Raw genomic sequence first — 21,342 nt, forward strand, 5'->3', positions numbered from 1 at the left:
AGGAATGGATAAAATAGAGTCTTATAATGCATTGTCTCAAGTTTCTCAAGGTGTTCTAATTAAAGGTGATTAGTCTAGTTATATAGATTGCAAAATTGAGGATCTAGGGTCATTGGCAATCTATTCTCATCTTAAATCTTTGTGTGATAAGAATGGGAAGATCAAACCCGAATATATTAGGGTTCATGAGAAAGGTTTTCATAATGTGGTGTATTTTCTAGAAGATTTTGAGGAAGAACATGTCAGGATTATCCTTAGCCGTGTATATGGAGGTAACATGTATCTTGATAGGTCTCACACTATCACAAAGGAGGCTATTCATGTAGTAATTGGTTTCTGCCAAACAGGTGAAGTACCTAAATTGAGGAAAATATTAAAGGAGACTGTTATTGCGTTGACAAAGACAAGTGTTGACGATCGTGCCATATCTGTCAATAACTTTGCAGATCAAGGAGTCAAATTTGTAACAATGGCTATTAGCTATCGGATATTTCATTCGTTGAATGAACAGTGTACCATCTACTGTCGTGCATGCTGCCTACAGGATGATGAAAGAAGATGAAAATTATGATCTATGTGAGGCAATGATAAGTCAATTGATGTTGAACTTAGAATCAATAAACAAGGACAACAGTTAGAAGTTTAAATATGGTCAATTGTTGATTGGTTTGTTTTTCTACTTTCAGAATTTTATTCTTGGAATTGGTGATATACAATGGTCTAAGGACATACCTATGACAACCCAAATCAAGAATAGCATAAAGGTTGTGAAGAATACATTTCCTATTGCAATAAACAAATATTTTAATGAGTTTCAAAATAAAATGAGCATGAGATTAAGGTTATTAGATGAAGTGGTGAAACACTTTGGAAAAGACATCTGTTTCACTGTGACCATTGACTTTTGCCTTATGGAGGTTGTTGAACCAAGAGAAGAAGAAATGGAAGAAATGAGCTATGAATTCAATTATGACTTACTAATCGGTTATGCCAATAACCTTTTAGCATCTCCTAAGGACACAAAGAAGAAAATATTGGGCACTTATCAAGAAAGGATTTCACCTGCGCAACCCAGTAGTGCCAAGGAGAAAAAGAAAAAAGTTAATCAGCCAACTTCTTTGTCCACCGGTACAAGGGTAACTAGAAGTATACAAATCAAGAAGGAACTAGTACCCAAGGTATATGAAAAGAAGCATATTGCAATGAGGAAGAGAGGCAGACATCTCATCCTGTGAGAGGAAACTGAGGAAACTGAAACTGAAGAAGAAAAAAAGAAGATGAAAGTGACTGGTAAGAAATCCAAACTAGTAGGAGAAATTTCCAAACAAAGGACTCCTATTGATGTTACATCATTCAAAACAATGAGTGATTTTGAGAGGACTTTGAAAATATTAGGGAAAAATAGATTTGATAATGTAAAAGAATATTTTGATTCCTTTAATGAAGGTCAGAAATAAGAAGTGGTAAAAGAGTTAATCAATTACCTATGTCAAAATAAACGGTTACCGCAAGATATTCAAAAGGATATTTCCAATTATTTATATTCAATTCTTGAAAATAAATGGAAGTTGATTTTAGATCAGGACCAAGAGATTATTTATAGATTTTTTGTTCAATATTTTCCTAAGTTGTCTCGTGAAGAATTATTAGCATTGCTTTCTAAATATAAAGGACATTTTCATTCTAAAACAAGGAGACATAGACTATTGGACAGAAAGATTCAACCTGTTGAAGATGATACTCATTGTATTGCTAAGGATATTCAAAGGATGAATGAACTATTGAAAGGCTATGATAACAAACCTGATCAGACTTAGACTAGAGCTCCACCAGAGCTGGATAATGAAGACATAATAACATCAGATGTTGTCTATCCTGTCAAGAATAAGGATGACAAAAGTTCCAAACCTATCATATTCTATTTGGATGAAGTTGAAGATATTGAGGATACTATTGATCTAACCGGTAATGATATTGAGCCAGTTAATGAAACTAAACAACAACTGGATTATTGGTATTTTGATGATGATTAGTTGTGATTGTCATTGATGGACACACACTTATTTGATGTATGAGTTATTCTCAACCAGTAGTTGTTCCAACCAGTATTGTATGTCATTAAATGTATAGTCTTTTTTTGTTGAAGACTATCAGTTTTTTGTAGAAGATGCTTACCGGTCATAACATGACCGAAGACCCCAAGCAGCATGAAGATATCATGTGGAATGAAGACCCCGAGCGGTGGTTAATCTTTTGATCAAAACACTATGTTCCAGTTTACCAGTCTTCATTTGTCAACCATTAATCAGTATATTGTATTAAACTGGTATAATTGTAATGTGTGATGAGTTATCATCCACTGACACTTTGGCGGTGTTTATGTGTCATGTTACCAAATGTGTCTAGATGAACTATACCTAGGAAATTATAGTCTAATTTTATTGGATCGACATGGAATCAGGTTCCTATATGAGGACATCATGTCTAGGGTTTTAATGTTGTTGTTGTGTGCGAGCATTGGAGAGAAGATTAGGTCTATGCAAGAAAAGGTATCACAGAGATAGAGAGTGCGAAATATAGAAGAATGAAGTAATGCTAGAATGCATTAATAGGGAGTTGTCAAGGATCTAATCAAGCATTTTGTGCTACTATCTAGATCATTCACTTGTTGATTACTAATATCTTCGACAGGTCTGAAACCCTTAACTAGGTTAGCCCAGCCAAGCCTACTGAAAATTCTCTAACAAGGTGGTTCATAGTTGTGGATCTGAAATCCTCTAACAGGGTAGTCTTTAGCAAGACTTATCTCCTAACAAAGATCTGGATTCCTAATAGGATCTATTCTGGTGAAGAACGTTATAAGGCCTTAACCAGTCTAGTTACTATTCTGCAGATAGTTGACTTATGAGTTTTACTCACCGTGGTCTTTCCCATTTGGGTTTCCATGTAAAAACATCTTGTGTTATGGTGATTGTGCTTATGTGGGTGAATGTTTTATTTGCTATTTGGCTTGTTTATGTTTTAACCAGTTTATTGTTTAATCTGCTACACCGATCTATAGTTAAACTTCTTAAGAGTTTGTTTAAGTTATTGTGTATACTAATTCACCCCCCCCCCTTCTTAGTATTCATCAATTGGTATCAGAGCCAACTTTTCTATAAGTCTAACCACTTGGAAGGAGATATGGGGGAATACAGCATGAGGGAACTAACTCACCATCTTAATGAGTCTGAGAGAGCCTATGATGAACTCAAAATCAAGTACAAAGCCTCTTTAGCCAAGAGAAGAGAGCTTGCTAAGCAATTGATGAAATTTACTGAAAACAACTCTTCTGATGAACCAGACATGGAGGCCCTAGTCGGAGAAGTGGAAAAACTAAATGAATCCAAAACTAACCTAAGGAGAGAGTTGGAAAGACTAACTATCAAGATGAGTCAGGAGCTAGAAAACAAAAGAAAAGTTGAAGATTTGGTAAAGGACAAGGAGCATGAGATCTCTAAGTTGAAACAAGAAATTGGTACCATTACCACTTGTCTGCAGGAGGGTAAAGAAGAGAAATTAAAAATACAAGCTAAACTAAATGCAGCTATTTCTCAAAATGAAACCTTGATGGAGACCAATGTTTCTCTTTGCAAGGAACTTGCTGAGACAAAGGGGATACTTGCTAAGTTCAACCAGAGTGCTGCTAAGTTGGAACAAAAGTTGGAATCGGTGAAGCCATCAAAGGATACCACTGGACTTGGTTTCTTTGGATACGAGGAAGGTGAGACCTTTGGAACCAAGAATGATACACTAAAGAAGCAATCGAAACCTAAGAACAACATTAGGAGTAAAGGTAAGCAAAAGTTTAAACATGTTTGCTTTAACTGTCTTAAAGAAGGACATGCTACCAATGTATGTAGGAGCAAGGCTTACAATAACTTTCCTTACTTTCAAACAATGTGGCTAGATCTGGTAGATTTAATGGTCATTGTTATGCATGTAACAAGTTTGGGCATAAATATTTTGAGTGCCGGTCGGTTATGAACAACTCTGGAAGTTCCTATGAACCCGAACTCAAATCGGTACAGAACCTATGACCACCAGTCAAATGGTTATGAAGCGACAACTAGTTGGAGAGCAACCTGTTTGATCTATTGTGGTAGTGATCACACTACTGCAACATGCAGAAGGAAGAATGGAAATGTGAACACTGGACCATGGAGAACACCTGGAATGATATGCTATCATTGCAACAAACCGGGACACACTACCAGAGCATGCAGAATGAGAAAGAATCCATCAGGAGACATACTGATCAACCCAGAAGGGAAGATTGATGTTGAAACCATTCAAGAGGACATGGATAAAACTTGGAAAAATAAATCTGAAGAGAAGCCACAAGATGTACTAGTTTCCGCACCCAGTGTGGAAATCCCTGAACCGGCAAACTGAGCTTCGAAAAGGTTAGGAGGAACATATCGGTAAAATGTTTCGAACCCCCAGAGTATATTGGTAAAGTACCTTTATCGGTATTTGTTACCCGTCAACTGACAGAAGAAATGAAGCAGTAAAAGGTAAAATTAGGGTTTGAGCTCTAATGGTGATGCATTTATTATGGTAGGTGGGAGCGTTTAAAAGTGATTTTTGTCATCATTTTTACTTACCTATTTTCAGAGAAGAATTTTTTTTTAAACTTGAGCAGCGCAACCAGAGCAATTCATCTTGCATTCGAAAGAATTTGGAAAGGAATCTTGCACAAGCTTTTGCAGCCACTTCAAGCTATCAATGTGGAAGTCAAAGTGGTAAAGAAGCTTCTGAAGAAGTGTGTTTTGCTTGACATTGGCAAACCCTAGTTCGGAGTGTGAAGGTATTTATCATTGAAACATTCTTGTCATTTGGAATCTTCTAGATATGGATTTTGCATCTAAAATACCTTCTAGTTCTACTGAAATTGAGGAAGCACCTGAGTTTCTTAAAAAGAAGATGAAATATAATGCCCTATCTCAAATTCCCGTTGGAGTCATTGTTGAAGGTGATGTTTCAAGATATATTGGTTACAAACTAGAAGACCTGGGGTCTCTAGTGATTCACTCCCAGCTGGGTCTATTTTGTGGAGACGATAAGAAGATTAAACCTGAATACAACATAATAGAGAAGAAGAAATTACATAATGCAGTATATTTTCTCAAGGAATTTACAGAAGAACACATCAAGATTATCCTTAGTAGGGTTCATGGTGATAAGATGTACCTTGAGCGAACCCATGATATTACATCAGAGGCAATTCATGTCGTGACCAGTTTCTGCAAAGTTGGGGAAGTCCCTATTCTTTGAAAGATCACCAAAACCAAAGTGAAAGAGTTCACCAGTTCTATGAGTGACCAATGGGCAATGACTGTTAACACCATTAAACATGACTTGGTAAAATATGCATGCATGGTAATCGAGTATAGAATATTCTATGCTAGCAGAATGAATTCTGTTTCTACAGCTGTGGTGCATGCCGCTTATAGGATGATCAAGGAGAATGCAAAATGTGACTTTTGTACCTGCATGCAGAAACAACTCATGGATAACCTAAAGTTGATCAAATTGGACAAAACCCCGAGGTTTAAATTTGGTCAACTGCTTGTTGGTTTATTTTTCTACTTTCAAGGATATTTTCCTGGAGTCGGTGACGTTCAATGGTCAACTGACCTACCGATTTCTAGACAAATAAAGGAGAGTCTGCAAGTAGTGGGAACTGCATATCCAGAGACTCTGGATAGGTATTTTGATGAGTTCAGACTAAAGATGAACTAGAGAATGAGAATATTTGGTGATCTAGTTAAGAAATATGAAGACGACATCTATTTTACAATCAAAACATATCACTACATAATGGAAGTGATTGAACCCAGAGAAGATGTAGTTGAGCCTATGGGCTATGAAGTGGTAAACAATATACTGACAAGGTATGCCTCTACCCTACTTGCTTCACCACTAGATCCCAAGAAGAGGAGGACCAATACTTACTTAAAGAGGATCAAACCTATTGAGGTACTGAAGTAGAAAAAGAGTAAAGCAGTGCCATCAGCATCAGCATCGATTAAATATGCTGCCAGTCCTAAAGTGACCAAGAGGTCACCAGCTAAAAAGAATCCAGAGGCTATTTCACCTAAGGTATTTGAAAGGAAGAGGAAAACTTGGAATAGCTCACCAGATTCAGAAGGCACTGAACTGGAGGTAGAAATGAAGAAGACAAGGCAATCAAGCAAGAAGACAAAGTCAACCGATAATGTACCAGTAACCACTGCATCGGTAAATTTAGATATTTCCTCTTACAAACCTATGACACTTGTCAAAGGACCATAAAGAATATTAGAAGAAAAGTTCTTGATGATTTAAAAGAATATTTTAATGATTTCAATGATAGTGAAAAGGAGGATGTTGATCAAGAACTTATTAAATATTTATGTATTAATGATCGGTCACATTCCAATATTAAGTCAGTTACTTCTAAATCTTGTATGATTCTTTGGACAACAAATGGCACATTGCCATTGAAAAGGAACAAGACATCAGGGGGAAACTTTTTGTTCAATATTTTCTAGATGCCTCCAATTCAGAATTGTTTGAAATTATTGATAAGTACAAAGGCATTTTCTTCATGCGAAGAAGAAGACTTCAACTACTCGGAGGAAAAAATTCTAAAGTGGAAAAAGACACCCATCTACAGGTTAAGGCAGTTGTCAACATGCAAAAAGTATCCGAAGCTAATCGACTGGTTGAGCAAGAGATTGACCTATCCACAACCAAACCAGATGAAGTCTTTGATAGTCTGGGTGAAAGAATAGTAGAACAAAATGACCCCATTGATGTTGATGCACTGGATATTGAGGATATCAACCCAGATATAGAAAAAGCTAAAAATGAGAGAATGGAGAAATAAAAGGATGGGAAAGCAGAGAAAGAGAAATAGGAAAAAGAGAAAGTGGAGAAAGAGAAACATGAAAAAGAGAAAGCGGAGAAAGAAAAACAAGAGAAAGATCAAGCGGAGAAAGTGAGACAAGAGGAGAATAAGAAGGAGGAAGAGAAGAGGAAGGAAGAATAGAAGAAGAAGGAAGAAGAGAAGAGGAAGGAAGAAGAGAAGAAGAAGGAGGAAGCAAAGAAGAAAAAGGAAGAGGAGAAAAAGAGGGAAGAAGAGCGGAAGAAAGAAGAGGAGAAAGTGAAGGTCACCAAGGTAGCCCAAGAAAAAGAAGAAGAGGAGAAGAAAAGACAAGCAAAGATCAAGGCAAAGGAAGGAGGATAGACTCCTAAGGCAACCGGAGATCAAGCCAAGCAGGTTGATCCCACCAGTCCCATAGATCTGACTCTTGCTTGTCTAACTCAATCGTTTGATGAGATTGAGCTACTGCGGAGCATTCAATTAGTGTAGGAGAGATTGGAAGAACTAAGGAAAAAGAAAGAACAGGATGTCATTTAGTTTACTGCTAACACCCTTTCTAATCTAATCCTCGGTACTAACCTCCCCATTACCGATTCCTCATTGGCCAAGCTCAAACTTCTTTTCACAGTAGTGGATGATAAGGTACAATGTTTGGAAGATGTTGCCCAGGCCACTGAAAAGAAAAAACATTATAAGGCACTCAAAGTTGCCTTAGTAAAGCAAATGGATGAAGACACTGGAGATGAGCACCATCGATGCAATGGAAGAATTAGCCTTCCAGATTAAAACCGAGAGTGAAATTTTTGCCTCACTTCTTGAGTCATGGTCTTCAGACATGAAGAATTTTATGCAAAACTTTAAATCTCTTTTTGAGAAGTTTTACTCTTTATTGTCATGAACATATACTCTATTTTTATATTATGCAAAAACATAATATTTTTCATTACTTTGTCATTGTTGGAAAAGGGGGAGTAGTGTATAATATGCACATATTTCATGCACATACTTGTAATTTGTTTTTGCAAAGGGAGTAGTGTATATGCTTAGTGGGAGTAATTTTGATTATGGCATCTATTTTTGTTTTGTAAGCACTTAGATGTCAAAATTTTCCTAAGTGTTTCCATTAATGCCAAAGGGGGAGATTGTTGGTATTTTGATGATGATTAGTTGTGATTGTCATTGATGGACACACACTTATTTGATGTATGAGTTATTCTCAACCGGTAGTTGTTCCAACTAGTATTCTATGTCATTAAATGTATAGTCTTTGTTTGTTGAAGACTATCGATGTTTTGCATAAGATGCTTATCAGTCACAACATGACCGAAGACCCCAAGCGGTATGAAGATCTCAAGAAAAATGAAGACCCCGAGCGGTAGTTAATCTTTTGATTGGAACACTATGTTCCAATTTTCCAGTCTTCATTTGTCAACCGTTAATCGGTATATTGTATTAAACTGGTATAATTGTAATGTGTGATGAGTTATCATCCATCGACACTTTGGCGGTGTTTCTATGTCATGTTACAAAATGTGTCTAGATGCACTGTACCTAGGAAATTGTAGTCTAATCTTATTGGACTGGCGTGAAATCAGGTTCCTATATGAGGACATCATTTCTAGGGTTTTAATGTTGTTGTTGTGTGTGAGCGTTGGAGAGAAGATTAGGTCTGTGCAAGAAAAGGTATCTCACAATAGATATAGAGAGTGCAAAATATAGAAGACTAAAGTAATGTTGGAATGCATAATTAATAGGGAGTTGTCAAGGATCTAATCAAACATTATGTGCTACTATATAGATCAGTCACTTGCTGATTACTAATATCTTTGACAAGTCTAAAACCCTTAATCGGGTAGGCCCAGCCAAGCCTATTGAAAATCCTTTAACAAGGTGGTTCACAGTTGTGGATCTGAAATCCTCTAACAGGGTAGTCTTTAGCAAGACTTATCTCCTAATAGAGATCTAGATTCCTAATAGGATTTGTTCTGGTGAAGAACGTTGTAAGGCCTTAACCAATCTGACCTTAACCAGTCTAGTTACTATTCTGCAGATAGTTGACTTGTGAGTTTTATTCATCGTGGTTTTTCCCATTTGGGTTTCCACATCAAAACATCTTGTGTTATGGTGATTGTGCTTCTATGGGTGAATGATTTATTTTTTATTTGGCTTGTTTATGTTTTAACCGGTTTTTTGTTTAATTTGCTACACCAACCTGTAGTTAAACTGCTTAAGAGTTTGTTTAAGTTATTGTGTATACTAATTCACCCCCCCTCTTAGTATCCATCATGGATATTGTTGATAAACAGGAAGCAACAGAAGCACCGATTACAGAAAAAAGTGTGGATATACAATCACCACCAGTCAAGGAACACAATGTTGAAAAAAAACTGCCACTGGTCTCTACATCCACTCTGTAGGATCAGACAGAGAAAGGGAAAGAGAAAACAGAGGAGAAGATAGTAGAGAAAAAGGATGAAAAGAAAAAATAAAAGGAGAAGCAAAAAAATGATGATGATGATGATGATCAGCATATAAGGTCCTATTGATGTGGACAAATTGAGTGCATATGAACTTATGGAGATTGCTACTGTTATGTAATCCATGGCTCAAGAGAAAAGGTTGAAAGAGTAGAGAAAAGAAGCAAAAACTATTCAGACTATTGTTGACATTTTGTCAAGTCTCCTACTGGACACTAACACTGGTAATTTTTCTAGCCCTATTGCCAAGCTTGGATAGCTAGTTTTTTATGCTACTGACCAACTGAAATCACTTGAAGAGGCAACACATGCCTTAGCTGCAAAAGATTACAGGAAGAAAAGGCGAGAGCAACTGATTTTAGAAATTGATAAAGGCAAGATTGCTTTATCTATGAATAAAGATCTATTGAGAACTGGTATAGAAAAAGGAGGTAAAATTTTGGCTAAAATATCTAAATTTTCTTTATTCTATTCTGATTTGAAGAAAAAGCATGAAGATACAGAGAAAGAACTTGAGCGGATAAGTGATGTATATATCCTTGTACAGGATTCCGCTTTAGATTTTGGAAAATCGGTTGATGCTTTGCAACATCGTTTAGATGTTTATGATTTTTAATAGGTTAAGAGGAACAAATCCTTGAAAGAACTGAAGAACCAATTGATTCCAAAATTTGAAACTCTACAGAGGGCATTCAAGGATTTTGAAGCAGTTTTAGCAACCCTGGAGATGAGCACAATGGATGCTATGGAAGCATTTGTTGCACAACTTTTGACAAATTTTGAGATCACTAAAACATTGTTAGAGACATGGGATAATTATCTTAAGCAGCTAAAGTTTCATTTCAGTGACATTTTCTTAGGAATTGCATTGTAAAAACTCTTATATTTATATATGCAATTTTTTATGACAAATTTTGATGTAATATATATGTATTTTCCTTTTCAATTTTGGCATTGTTGTCAAAGGGGGAATAGAAATATGTATGTGATGTAAAATTGTGTATGTAATGTTAAGGGGGACTCTGTACATTTTTGTAAGCACACTTATTTGTCTCAAAAAATTTCTAAGTGTTGCCATCAATGCCAAAGGGGGAGATTGTTGGCTTGATGATGATTTTTGTATTGGATGACTTTTTGTGTTGTCATTGATGGCACATATATACACACACATATTTTCATATTGTCATAGTCATCTTAGTTAAGTCAATCCAGTACTACTCCTAAGTCTTCATATTGTAAACCGGTATCATATGTATAGAGTAAGTCTAACCGGTATATGAAGGAAAGACAATTGGTTTTGGTCAATTCCATTGTTACCAGTTTCGAGATGTAGCAGAAAGAGACAAGGAAGTGCATGGAGAAAATCGGTATATGAGCTTGATGTGGTGAACACTAAATCGATATTGGTGTTCAAACCAGTTTTCCCTGATTGTGTGATGAGTGATCACCAGTCATGATGTGTTACCACCAACCAAAAATTTTGGCAGTGATTTGTGATGTGTTATGAAAGATTGTCCAGATTCACTAAACCTAGGAAATTGTGTTGAGGTTCTTAAGCCAACATGAAATCTAATGTCTATAAAAAGACATTGTGATGAGTTATTTTTATATGCAAGAGATAAGTGATGTTATGAGTTAGAGTTGATGTGATTTGTTGAAGGATTTGCAGAGTATGTCGGTGATACAGTATTGTGTGAGCAGAAAAGGATCTATTCAAGTAGAATATGCTATTCCTAGATCATACCACTTATTGTTTTCTAATCACTACGGCAGTTAAATCCCCTAGCTGGGTAAGCTCTAACAAGCTTCATTGTACAAATCCTCTAACAAGGTTATTCATTAACTTGGATCTAAATCCTCTATTGAGGTTACCTTTAACTAGGTATAGATCCTAACAGAGCTTGGGATCTTTAACAGGATCTCCTCCCAACAGAGCAATTTGTAGATGCTAACCGGTCAGTTACCTATTTCTGCAGATAGTTAACTTGTGAGTTCCATCTCACTGTGGTTTTTCCCAGTTGGGTTTTCCACATATAATTACTTGTGTTATGGTGGATGTTTTGATTATTGTGAATTCTTTTATAACACTTTGAATTGCACGCAAAGTTATAAGTAAACTAGTTAAATGTTTTTACCAGTCTGTGATTAAAGTGTTATTGTTTTTGCTATCACTGATTCACCCCCCCCCCCCCTCTCAGAGTGATTTATAAGTCTATCATAACTATGGTGTGAGCAAAGACTCATTTGGTTTATAAAATACCTATGCCCACACACATGATAGCAATGTCTCAAACTTGTCTCAGTGAATTGAAGTACTTGGTGGACTTTTTGACTTATTTTGTGTCACAATTGGAGCTAACATGATAGGTGCAACTGCCACATATATCAAAATTGAGCTTCTTTTTCTTAAGAGGATTATTTTTTTTACTGCCCACATTGTTCCACCATCATTGGAAAATCAGGTTTTTTGCTTGATTTTAGCCTCACAGACTATTATTTTATCCTTTTTGAGAGTTTTTATTATTCATGCGATGGCTTTATTTTTGAGTTTTTGAAGAATCATCATTGTAAAACATGAGTTTTTCTTTTCATCCTTCTTTGATTATTTTGAAGAGGGGGAACTATACTAAATGGTAAGATGGAATCATTACCAATAATTGTTTGCTTTGTTTGTTGCCATATTTGCATAATCTAGGTCCTCTACCTGGCACACCTAGTAAGATATTTGCTTGGAATTGCAAAAGGGATCATATCTTAGGAGTTATTAGTATGAATGTAGATGATGAAATTTTGACCTTTATTATTGATTTTGAGTGTCATCATTCTCTTTGGACTAAATTTTAGGAGTTATAAGGAGATCCTAATACTAAGCCATTGCTATATGATCCTCTTTTAGATTTCAATGTGCCTCTTAATTCTTCAAAGAGGATACCCTTTGATTGTGATACTATTACAAAATTTGAGACCTTGGAGTATTTCATGACTTCAGATGAGGCTAAGATTTCTTTAGAGGTTCCTAATGCTTCTTGAGAGGTAGTTGATCCACCTTTACCATCATTGTCTTTTACACTTGGTTAGAATACACTTTTATAGTATTCAAGATTTTTAGTTTGAGGATGACTTAGTTACAAGTATGTCAAACTTTATTTGTTAGTATTATACTTGTTTGGAGGATAAATTTGAGAGTTTATCTCTCCTCCTTGATGATAGCCAGTGTATTCCTATTGTCACATAATATTTGTCATTGGAACTTCTTCTACATGAGTTTTTGCATAATTCGAGTTTTCCACTTTCTTGTTTATTTGGGCATGTGCTTGATTTGATTTTGGAATCATCATCTATCATGGACAAGGAGACACATGAGAATTTTTTAGAGACATATTAATACATTTGGATTCCACTTCCTACTAATTACTATCCAGAATGGGAAGCATACCTGCATCTATACATGGTTTTATTTCTTCCTAAGGGGGGACAAGTTCTTTGTAAGCATTGAATCTTTTTTTTCTTTAGACACTTACCATTCTTGTAGGAGATTATTCATTGTGGGTGAGATACATAGTCTCTCATTTTCCTTCTTATAGGGGGATATTGGTTGTAATTTCATGATGGATGTAGTTATTGAGGGGTATTAGTGTTTATATCTTCATTTGAATTATCTCTTTTTTAAGAGTTTTTTCTCATGAATTTTTTTCTTTTTCTCCACTTTGAAGAGATTAGTTGCATAATTAGTTGTACATGGATGCCTAAAACATGGCCTAGTTGTTGGGACCCATATATTGCATTCTCATATTAGTATTGCATCATTGCATAATAGTTATTCTCCCTAAGTTTCACTAGAGGGTGGGGGGGGTGGGTATTGGAGTAAATATTATTTACTCAAGCTTAAGTTCAACTTATGCATTTATTTTCTTAGATGCATTTATAGTTGCAGTTGGTTTGTTGAGTGGTAGTTAATGTTTACCTACTCTCTACCAACCTTCTCATCCTATTAAGACACATAGCCTCATCTTTTATTCTCTCATCTCTTGGCTCTTGAGTATTTAAGCAAGGCTATTGCACATTTGTAAATCATCTCAATATCATTTATCATTTCCTAGTGAAATATTTATCTTTATGTGGAAGTTGCTTGCAGTTGTGATCTTGGCTTGGGAGGTTACAAACTCCAACATAATAAACAACTACTTATTTTGTTGAAAGATAATGAACTCCTTAGAATCATCCTTTGGCACAAAATTGGAATTCTTCACATTTCCTTTAAAATTTTAGTGGCTAATGAATCATTAAAAAATTCAATCATGATGGAAATACCATGACCTCTCTAGAAGAAAAACAATTACCAAGAAGTATTCATTCTGAAAAATTCATCTTCCATCATCTTTTGTATTGCCCATTCCTGTTGCTCATCATGTAATGCCTGCCAAAATACCCTAGAGAAATAATCTAAAATATACTAACAAAAAGGAGATATTTTTTTTAAAACATCCATTACTCTAAATTATCATTATCATTTCATCAATGCAACTCAACTAAATGAAAATTCACATAAAACAATATGCAAGTGACCATAGATCTATATTACATAAGTGAAAATAAATTTTTTTAAACATCATCATAATCTCCAAATATAGTATTGCCAACATAACCATTCCCTAGGGTACCTTAACATCACTAATTGACGTTATCTTTACCTAATTTACATTATCTTCACCTAACGCCACTACTTGACATCATCTTTACCTAGAAATTATCCATATAAATGATCACATTCTATTACCCAATTAGCCATTTACTTTTCATGTAACTAGAATAACATTAGCATGCATATACAACTCATTAAAATATTACTTCCTATAGAAAGCAACTTGTATTGACTATACCATTCCATCTAAATAACACCTATTTCTTCAAATAAAATCAAGACAACTACTCTATTCTTTTTGTTGGCATAACTGATGGAGATGATGGTGTACTGATAAAGGACTATTGGTGATGATATATTGATGGACTGTTGGTGATGATATAATTATGATATGATTCTTGATGATCAGTTATTTGTGTTTTCATTGATGGCAACCATTTTTGTCCATGTGTGTTTATGTTTTTAAGTCTACTAGTTAAGTCTAACCGGTAATGGATTGAATTGGATTGAGTTGGAAAGAAAAACTGCCAAGTAACAGTGAACCAGTAAGTAGGAACAAAGAAGGAGATGGTTACGGTAGTGATCTGTGTTGACTCACATGTTGTGTTTTGGAAAATGTGCTTATGACATCATAATGAGTCTATGATAGGAACCACATCATGTTTGGAGAATCAAAAGTCATGTTTGTAATTGACTATAGTATAATCAACTAGGGTTTGAGAACTGGTATCAAGATCTTTGAACGGTGATGTTTTATGGTTTGGCAGTGATTCTTTTCATCTTCATAAGTTGATGATTATGTGTCAGAATCCATGTGAAGAGATCAGATGTTGTTTTGGCGCGTACAAGAATTTCTTGGGAAATAACAAAGTTCTTAGCAAAATGTGTTAAGGGTTTGACAACTTATCAAATTGATGTGCGGTGATGAGTTATGATCATTCAACAACTGTAATTATCTTGTAATTTGTTGTAATGATATGTATGATGATCTGTGATGATTTGTAATCATCTGATATGATCTATGATGTAGATTCATTGTAGGTTAGGGTTTTGTGACTGACCTAATTGTAAAATGTATTTAGGTCGAGTTTGAGAAGGTTGAGTGTGTCAGTGATCAGAGAAGTGTGAGTGTTGAACCAGATTGAGATGTTTGCGTGAGAGAAGTAGATTGGAACTAACAAGGATCTGTAATAGAAAGCTATGAAGTGTTGAATCCAGATCATTTATCTATTGTTTCCCAATAGTTGCAGCGGCACTAAAATCCCTTTACCGAGTAGGTCCTAACAAGCCTGATCTTGTAAATCCCTTCACCGGGTGGCTCATTAATTTGGGTTTAAATCCTCCATTGAGGTTACTCCTAATAGGGTAAAGCTCCTAATAGAGATAAGTTGTAAAATCCCTTGATCGAGTGACTCCTAACAGGGTCTGCTCTTAACCAGGCTTTGTTGTAAAGCTCCTAACCGGGCTAGGCTCCTAACAGGACGCATTCCAAAAGAGTGCATATTTTGTGGGTACCAATTCCCACCATGGTTTTCCCATTTGGGTTTCCACGTGAAAAATCCTTGTGTTTATGTTGTGGATGGATTGTTAAGTAGTTCATTTGATGTATTTACTATATTTTCTTAATGATGAACACTTAATTTGCTACTGGTAATGTTTTGGTTAATCCATATTAAGTGATTGTTTGATTAGCTACTAGTATTGGTTATGAATTGTTTTGTGAAGTATTTTGCAGATTGGTGAAAAGTTTCAGTTTATTTGTATTACTGATTCACCCCCCCCCCCCTCTCAGTATTAATCGAATCCTCACAATAACACTTTTCTATCATTCATCCATAGGTTCACATTGTACAAATCTATTCATCAAAATAAATGCAACACAAATGAAATTAAGCTATCTCATTTCTTTCCCACATAGAATTCATAACTCATATTACATAAAGAATGTCCATTACATCAAGGATTAATCAAGGTACTTTTCCCTAATATTTATATCAAGTCCTATTACAATATCATTTATGAATGAATAAAGGTACTTTGTACAAAGATACATCATATCTTTTACATATACAATCATCATGATACAATGTCTTTTTTCCCATGTACATAGAAATCAGCTCTAAAGAATAATCTCATGAAGAATCCAAGAATCCAAACCACGCATGCTAGCATACAAGAAGAGGAATATCCCAATGGAAGAAGGCATCATACCACCTGACCATGTGGAACCAAATAGGAACCACCCCCCATGCTAGGAGATGACATAAGTTTCCAACTCATACTCATGACCTAATTTGACACCTATCAACCAAAGGGAAAAACATGACTTCACAAGACTTCAACATAAGAATACAACATCAAGTGCATCGCATGGATAAATCAAAGAAATCAACCTCCAAAGTAAAAATCATCAAATAATAGCATATTAAAAATGGACATATGTGGGGTAGAGTTTCATCACATGCTAACCCCATGTGGCATCGGTCTCCACCTTGGAGTCACTCAAGGGAGATCGGGTATACCACTCTGGTGCAGAGCACCCAAGTCAACCATGGCCATCATGAGGCCACAATTAAGATCAAGGATAAAATTTATATTGTAAGGTCAATTATGAATATTTTGTATTGTAAACATGGCTAATAATTCCATTTGGAGTCTTCAAACTCATGTAATGAGTCATTTTGTAATAAGTTGTCAAAATTGCCATGTTGGGTAAATAATGTCAAAATGAGTAATGTAATGGGGTTCAATGGGTAGAATAGGTTTTTAATGAGTATTTTAAGTTTCTTAAGGCCTTGTGAGACCATATTAATGTAATATAGTTTATTAGAAAGTGTCAAGATGCAAAAAGGTTAAAAACTTGTTAATTGACAACTAAAAGTGTCAATTTGACAATAAGTAAAGTTGTAAACACCCACAAAGTGGATGAATGGATAGTTAAGAGTTGGTTGTCAGTATGAAGGGAGGTGTAAATAAACATTTATTTACATGCCAAAAGAAGGAGATGTAGACACCTAAAAATGGTCAACGCTTGCGGAGTCATACTTTAACATTTGCGCATTGCCTCATTTTAGGTTTTTGCATCACATTAACATTTCTTCTATGTTTTGCACTTGGTCTTTATCATTTGTGAGCATCGAGTCATTCTTCTACATTCTTCATTCATCTCGCCTTCGAATTTGGTCTTGTCGACAACAATCTTCAGTCATGATTTTGGTCAAACTTATCCTGTCGCATCAATGTGCGTGCTTATTTGTCATCATTTTGGACATCGTCAATCCTAATTAGGGTTTTTGTCCTCTTGTAAATCTTATTATCATACGATCGATTTTGTCATCGATCATGGTCATTTTCATCAATCTTATCATCGATCCCTGTCCTCTTGTTAATTTTGTCATTTTTCAATCAATTTATCATCAATCGTCGTCATCTTTATCGATCATGTCAATTTGGATCAATTAGTCATTGTTCCTCGTCAATTGGCGCATGTCAATTTGATCTCTTTATCAATCTTGGTCAATTTATCAATCAAATCATTTATCAATTCAAAATAATGATTAAATCAAATCAACATCAATTATCTTTTGTCAAGACCTAATTGTCATTCTTGCATTGCTAATTCATCTTCTAAGGTTTTACGATTTATTCATTTAACCTAATTTGTCATTTCTTCCTCTAGGTTAAATAATTTATTTATTTATCCTAAAGTCTTCTCATTGCAATTAAATGTTTAATTTAATTGGCTAATTATTCCTCTTTTGTGAATTAATTAATAAATGACACATTATTAATTAATTTACCTAATTTTCTAATTTTCCATCATTTCTAATTTTCTAATTTTCTAATTTTCTAATTTCCTAATTTTCATCATTTCTAAATTCTTAATTTCCACCTATTTTCTAATTTTCCTAATTGCAATTTCCACCTAATTAAATTGTCTCTAGTTCTCCCTATTTTTGTGCTTCGGTGGAAGCATGAATTTCTCATGCGTCATACTCTTGGCATAGCAAGATGTCATAAGGTTCTAGTTCTCTAGTCTTTGCATTGGAAATATGTCATAATTCATGACATAGAAGGTGTCATAACCTTCTTCTTTCCACTCAATTGTGCCATTTTTGAAATTAATTGCTTCCAACATCCATTTCATGCTAATTTGTCTTTTCTCCAATTTATCTATAAATTGGATGATTTTTCTTCAATCAAGGCTAATTGGTAATCACTTTTGCAATCACATAATCATAGAATCAGATAATGAGAAATAATCACTTCTTCTAGTACTCTTGTGCCAATATCAATCTTGCTTTCACATTAGGTTTGTGCACTTGAAGGTGAGATCCACAAACAAAGGCTATTTGGAGAGGAAAGAAGAACAATGGAGCCGCATGAAGGAGCATTCAAGTCTGCATTTGGTTTGCTTAATTTCTAGTTTTGAATGTTTGATTTCATGTCTCTATTGAGTGTGCTTAGGATAGATTCATTGCATTCTAGCTTTTTGTGATTGGGCTAATGATTAGTATGTTTATCTTGTCTTGTGATGATTTCCTATTTCCTATGCTACAGGAGATATACAGATTTGGAATGTAAAGGCAATTAGTAATTAATAGAAGATCACAGTTTCCCTGAACTTTTAGGTTAAAATTTGCACTTTATTGGTCTGAAACTCTTCTTATTTGCTTCATTTTTTATTTGAAATGGATTTGGAAATGTAGAGGAGTGTTTTTACTATCATTTGATACTATTATTGAAGGTTTTACATTCAAATCTGATACACTTCTATTGGTTGTCCTAAAATCTGCTATAGGTGATTATTTTAGGGAAGTTTTGAGAGTCACAATGCAAATGTTACCCATTTAACTTTATGTGGTTGTTTTTTCCTATGTAATGGGTCATTAATGATGTATATTAATATCTACTAATAGGTTTGATTACATGAGAGATCAATAAGGGGGCGGTTGATACCCTAGGGTAGAGTTTTGCTTGAAAAAAGGGTGCAAGAATGGTGCCATGGTGAAGGTCTGAGAGATCTACCTTAAGGAGTGCCACTTTTTATGATGCAAAGTGTTTAGATATGTTTAATACATGTTTTCAAGACCCTTGGTTGGTAATGGACGTGATTGGAAGGCCTAGATCTAGGAAGCCCTAGTTTCATGCACTTTAAAAGGAGGGTTTGGTGGTTGGGCATATGAATGAAAGTGGCATAACTTAAAAAATATATTAGTTTTAAACCTAAACTAAGACTTTTTTGAGGTTTGGTATTGTGGAGTGAAGGTTTTGATAAGGTTGCTTTGTAAAAGTGGCCTAATCGACCTAGTTTAATGTATAGCAGGGTATTGATGCAGATAGTTGGTCCAAAGGAGTGATACCTGAGTTTGAAGTATGTTATATCACTCCCAAAAGGGTATCCTAATATGTAATTTTTTTTGTTTATGTTTTGGAGAAAAGTGTCAATTACCCGATCAGGGGGGCTACTAGGGAATGAGCCTAATTTGGACAAATCATGTCTTGGGGTAGAAACCCTATGAAAGGTGAGTGTAGAACCTTGAGTTAGGTTTTTGGGGTTGTGTTAAGGTCATTGAATGTGTTGAGAAGGCATTGGGGAGAGAAAACCTTGTTTGAAGCCATTGGGTAAGACTTAGTGAAGATATAGTGAATCAAGAAACCCTAAGTTTTGAAGAAACCATGAAGTGTTTCCAAGTGATTGTGGAAGGGCCCGTGATGCCTCTAAATCATAGTGGTATCCGAGCAAGGGATTAGGTCCTTGAAGGTTATTGAAGATTGTGAAGAAGAATAGGAAAGATGGAGTTGACACCGACAAAGAGGGAGTTGGTAAAGGTGATGACAAAATACTTGAAGAATGGGAAGAAGAAAAGAGAACAAGAAGAGAAGAGGAAACAAGAAGAGGAAGAGAGGAAAGGAGAGGAATAAGATGAGTGGTAAAAATAAAGAGAGAAATTGCAAAGAGAAAGAGATGACATCAGCAAGAAGCTTGATTCTTTGGAAAGAAGAATGAAAGAGCAGCAGAGAGATGATGAAGAGGATGAGGAACCTAATGATGAAGAGGTTCTAGATGTTGAGACAAAGGTAAAAGATAGATATGCTAGTGAAGATAGTAAGGAGTCAAGTCTTGGAGGGCTTGAGTATGATAAGATTGTGATTGGGACTATGTTGTGTCCTTTGAATGAAGAGAAGGGTACTATGTAGCAAGGTACTCTTGTTACAACGGATGGTGAGGCTAATGATGTAGCCTTGAAGTTGGATAGAGAGTTGGTATGCCAAGAGGAATGGCATGAGAAGGTTGAGTTGGTCTCAGTGGAAGAGGAGACTAAAGATGAGTTGGTGGTAGGCCTTGATAAGGATGAAGAGTTTGTCTACTCTCCAAGCATGGAGATTGAGTATGTTGGTGATGTCAAGACAAAGGATTGTCTTTGGATGGTGAAATTTATGGATTTTTGGGTGTATGCAGTAGTGATACAGATTGAGAGCATGATGAAGATGAAGGACAGTGGTGAGCAACAGTTGGTACTACTTTTGCCAAGGGGAGGCAAACCAAAAGTGAAGATAAAGGAGGAAGGGAAAATCCAAGAAGCTAAAGGTCAAGAAAGGACAAGGTTGCAGAAAGAGGATAAATGCAAGCCCAAAGTCAAGATGAAATTTGTGTTTTGTTTTTTTCAGAAGTTTGTTTTGCAGGTGTTTCCAAGGGACTTGAAAACTTTTGAACCTCGGGAGTATGGTGCAGAGCACCCAAGAAAATCATGGCCATCATGAGGCCACAATGAATATCAAGGATAAATTTATGTTGTAAGGTCAATTATGACCATTTTATATTGTAAACATGGCTAATAATTCCATTTGGAGTCATCAAACTCATGTAACGAGTCATTTTGTAATAAGTTGTCAAAATTGCCATGTTGGGCAAATAATGTCAAAATGAGTAATATAATGGGGTTCAATGGGTATAATAGTTTTTTAATGAGAATTTTAAGTTTCATAAGGTCTTGTGTGACCATATTAATGTAATAAAGTTGATTATAAAGTGTCAAGATGCAAAAAACTAAAAGTGTCAATTTGACAATAAATTAAAGTTGTAAACACCCACAAAGTGGATGAATGGGTAGTTAAGACTTTTTTGTTGGTTATCATGAAGGGAGGTTTATTTAAACATTTATTTTACATGCCAAAAGGAGGAGATATAAAGATTCGAAATGTAAAGGCAATTGGTAATTAATAGAAGATCATAGTTTCCCTGAACTTTTTGGTTAAAATATGCACTTTATTGGTCTGAAACTCTTCTTATTTTCTTCATTTTTTATTGG

This window comes from Cryptomeria japonica, chromosome 1 (assembly GCF_030272615.1).
Source record: "Cryptomeria japonica chromosome 1, Sugi_1.0, whole genome shotgun sequence".
NCBI classification, from domain to species: Eukaryota; Viridiplantae; Streptophyta; class Pinopsida; order Cupressales; family Cupressaceae; genus Cryptomeria; species Cryptomeria japonica.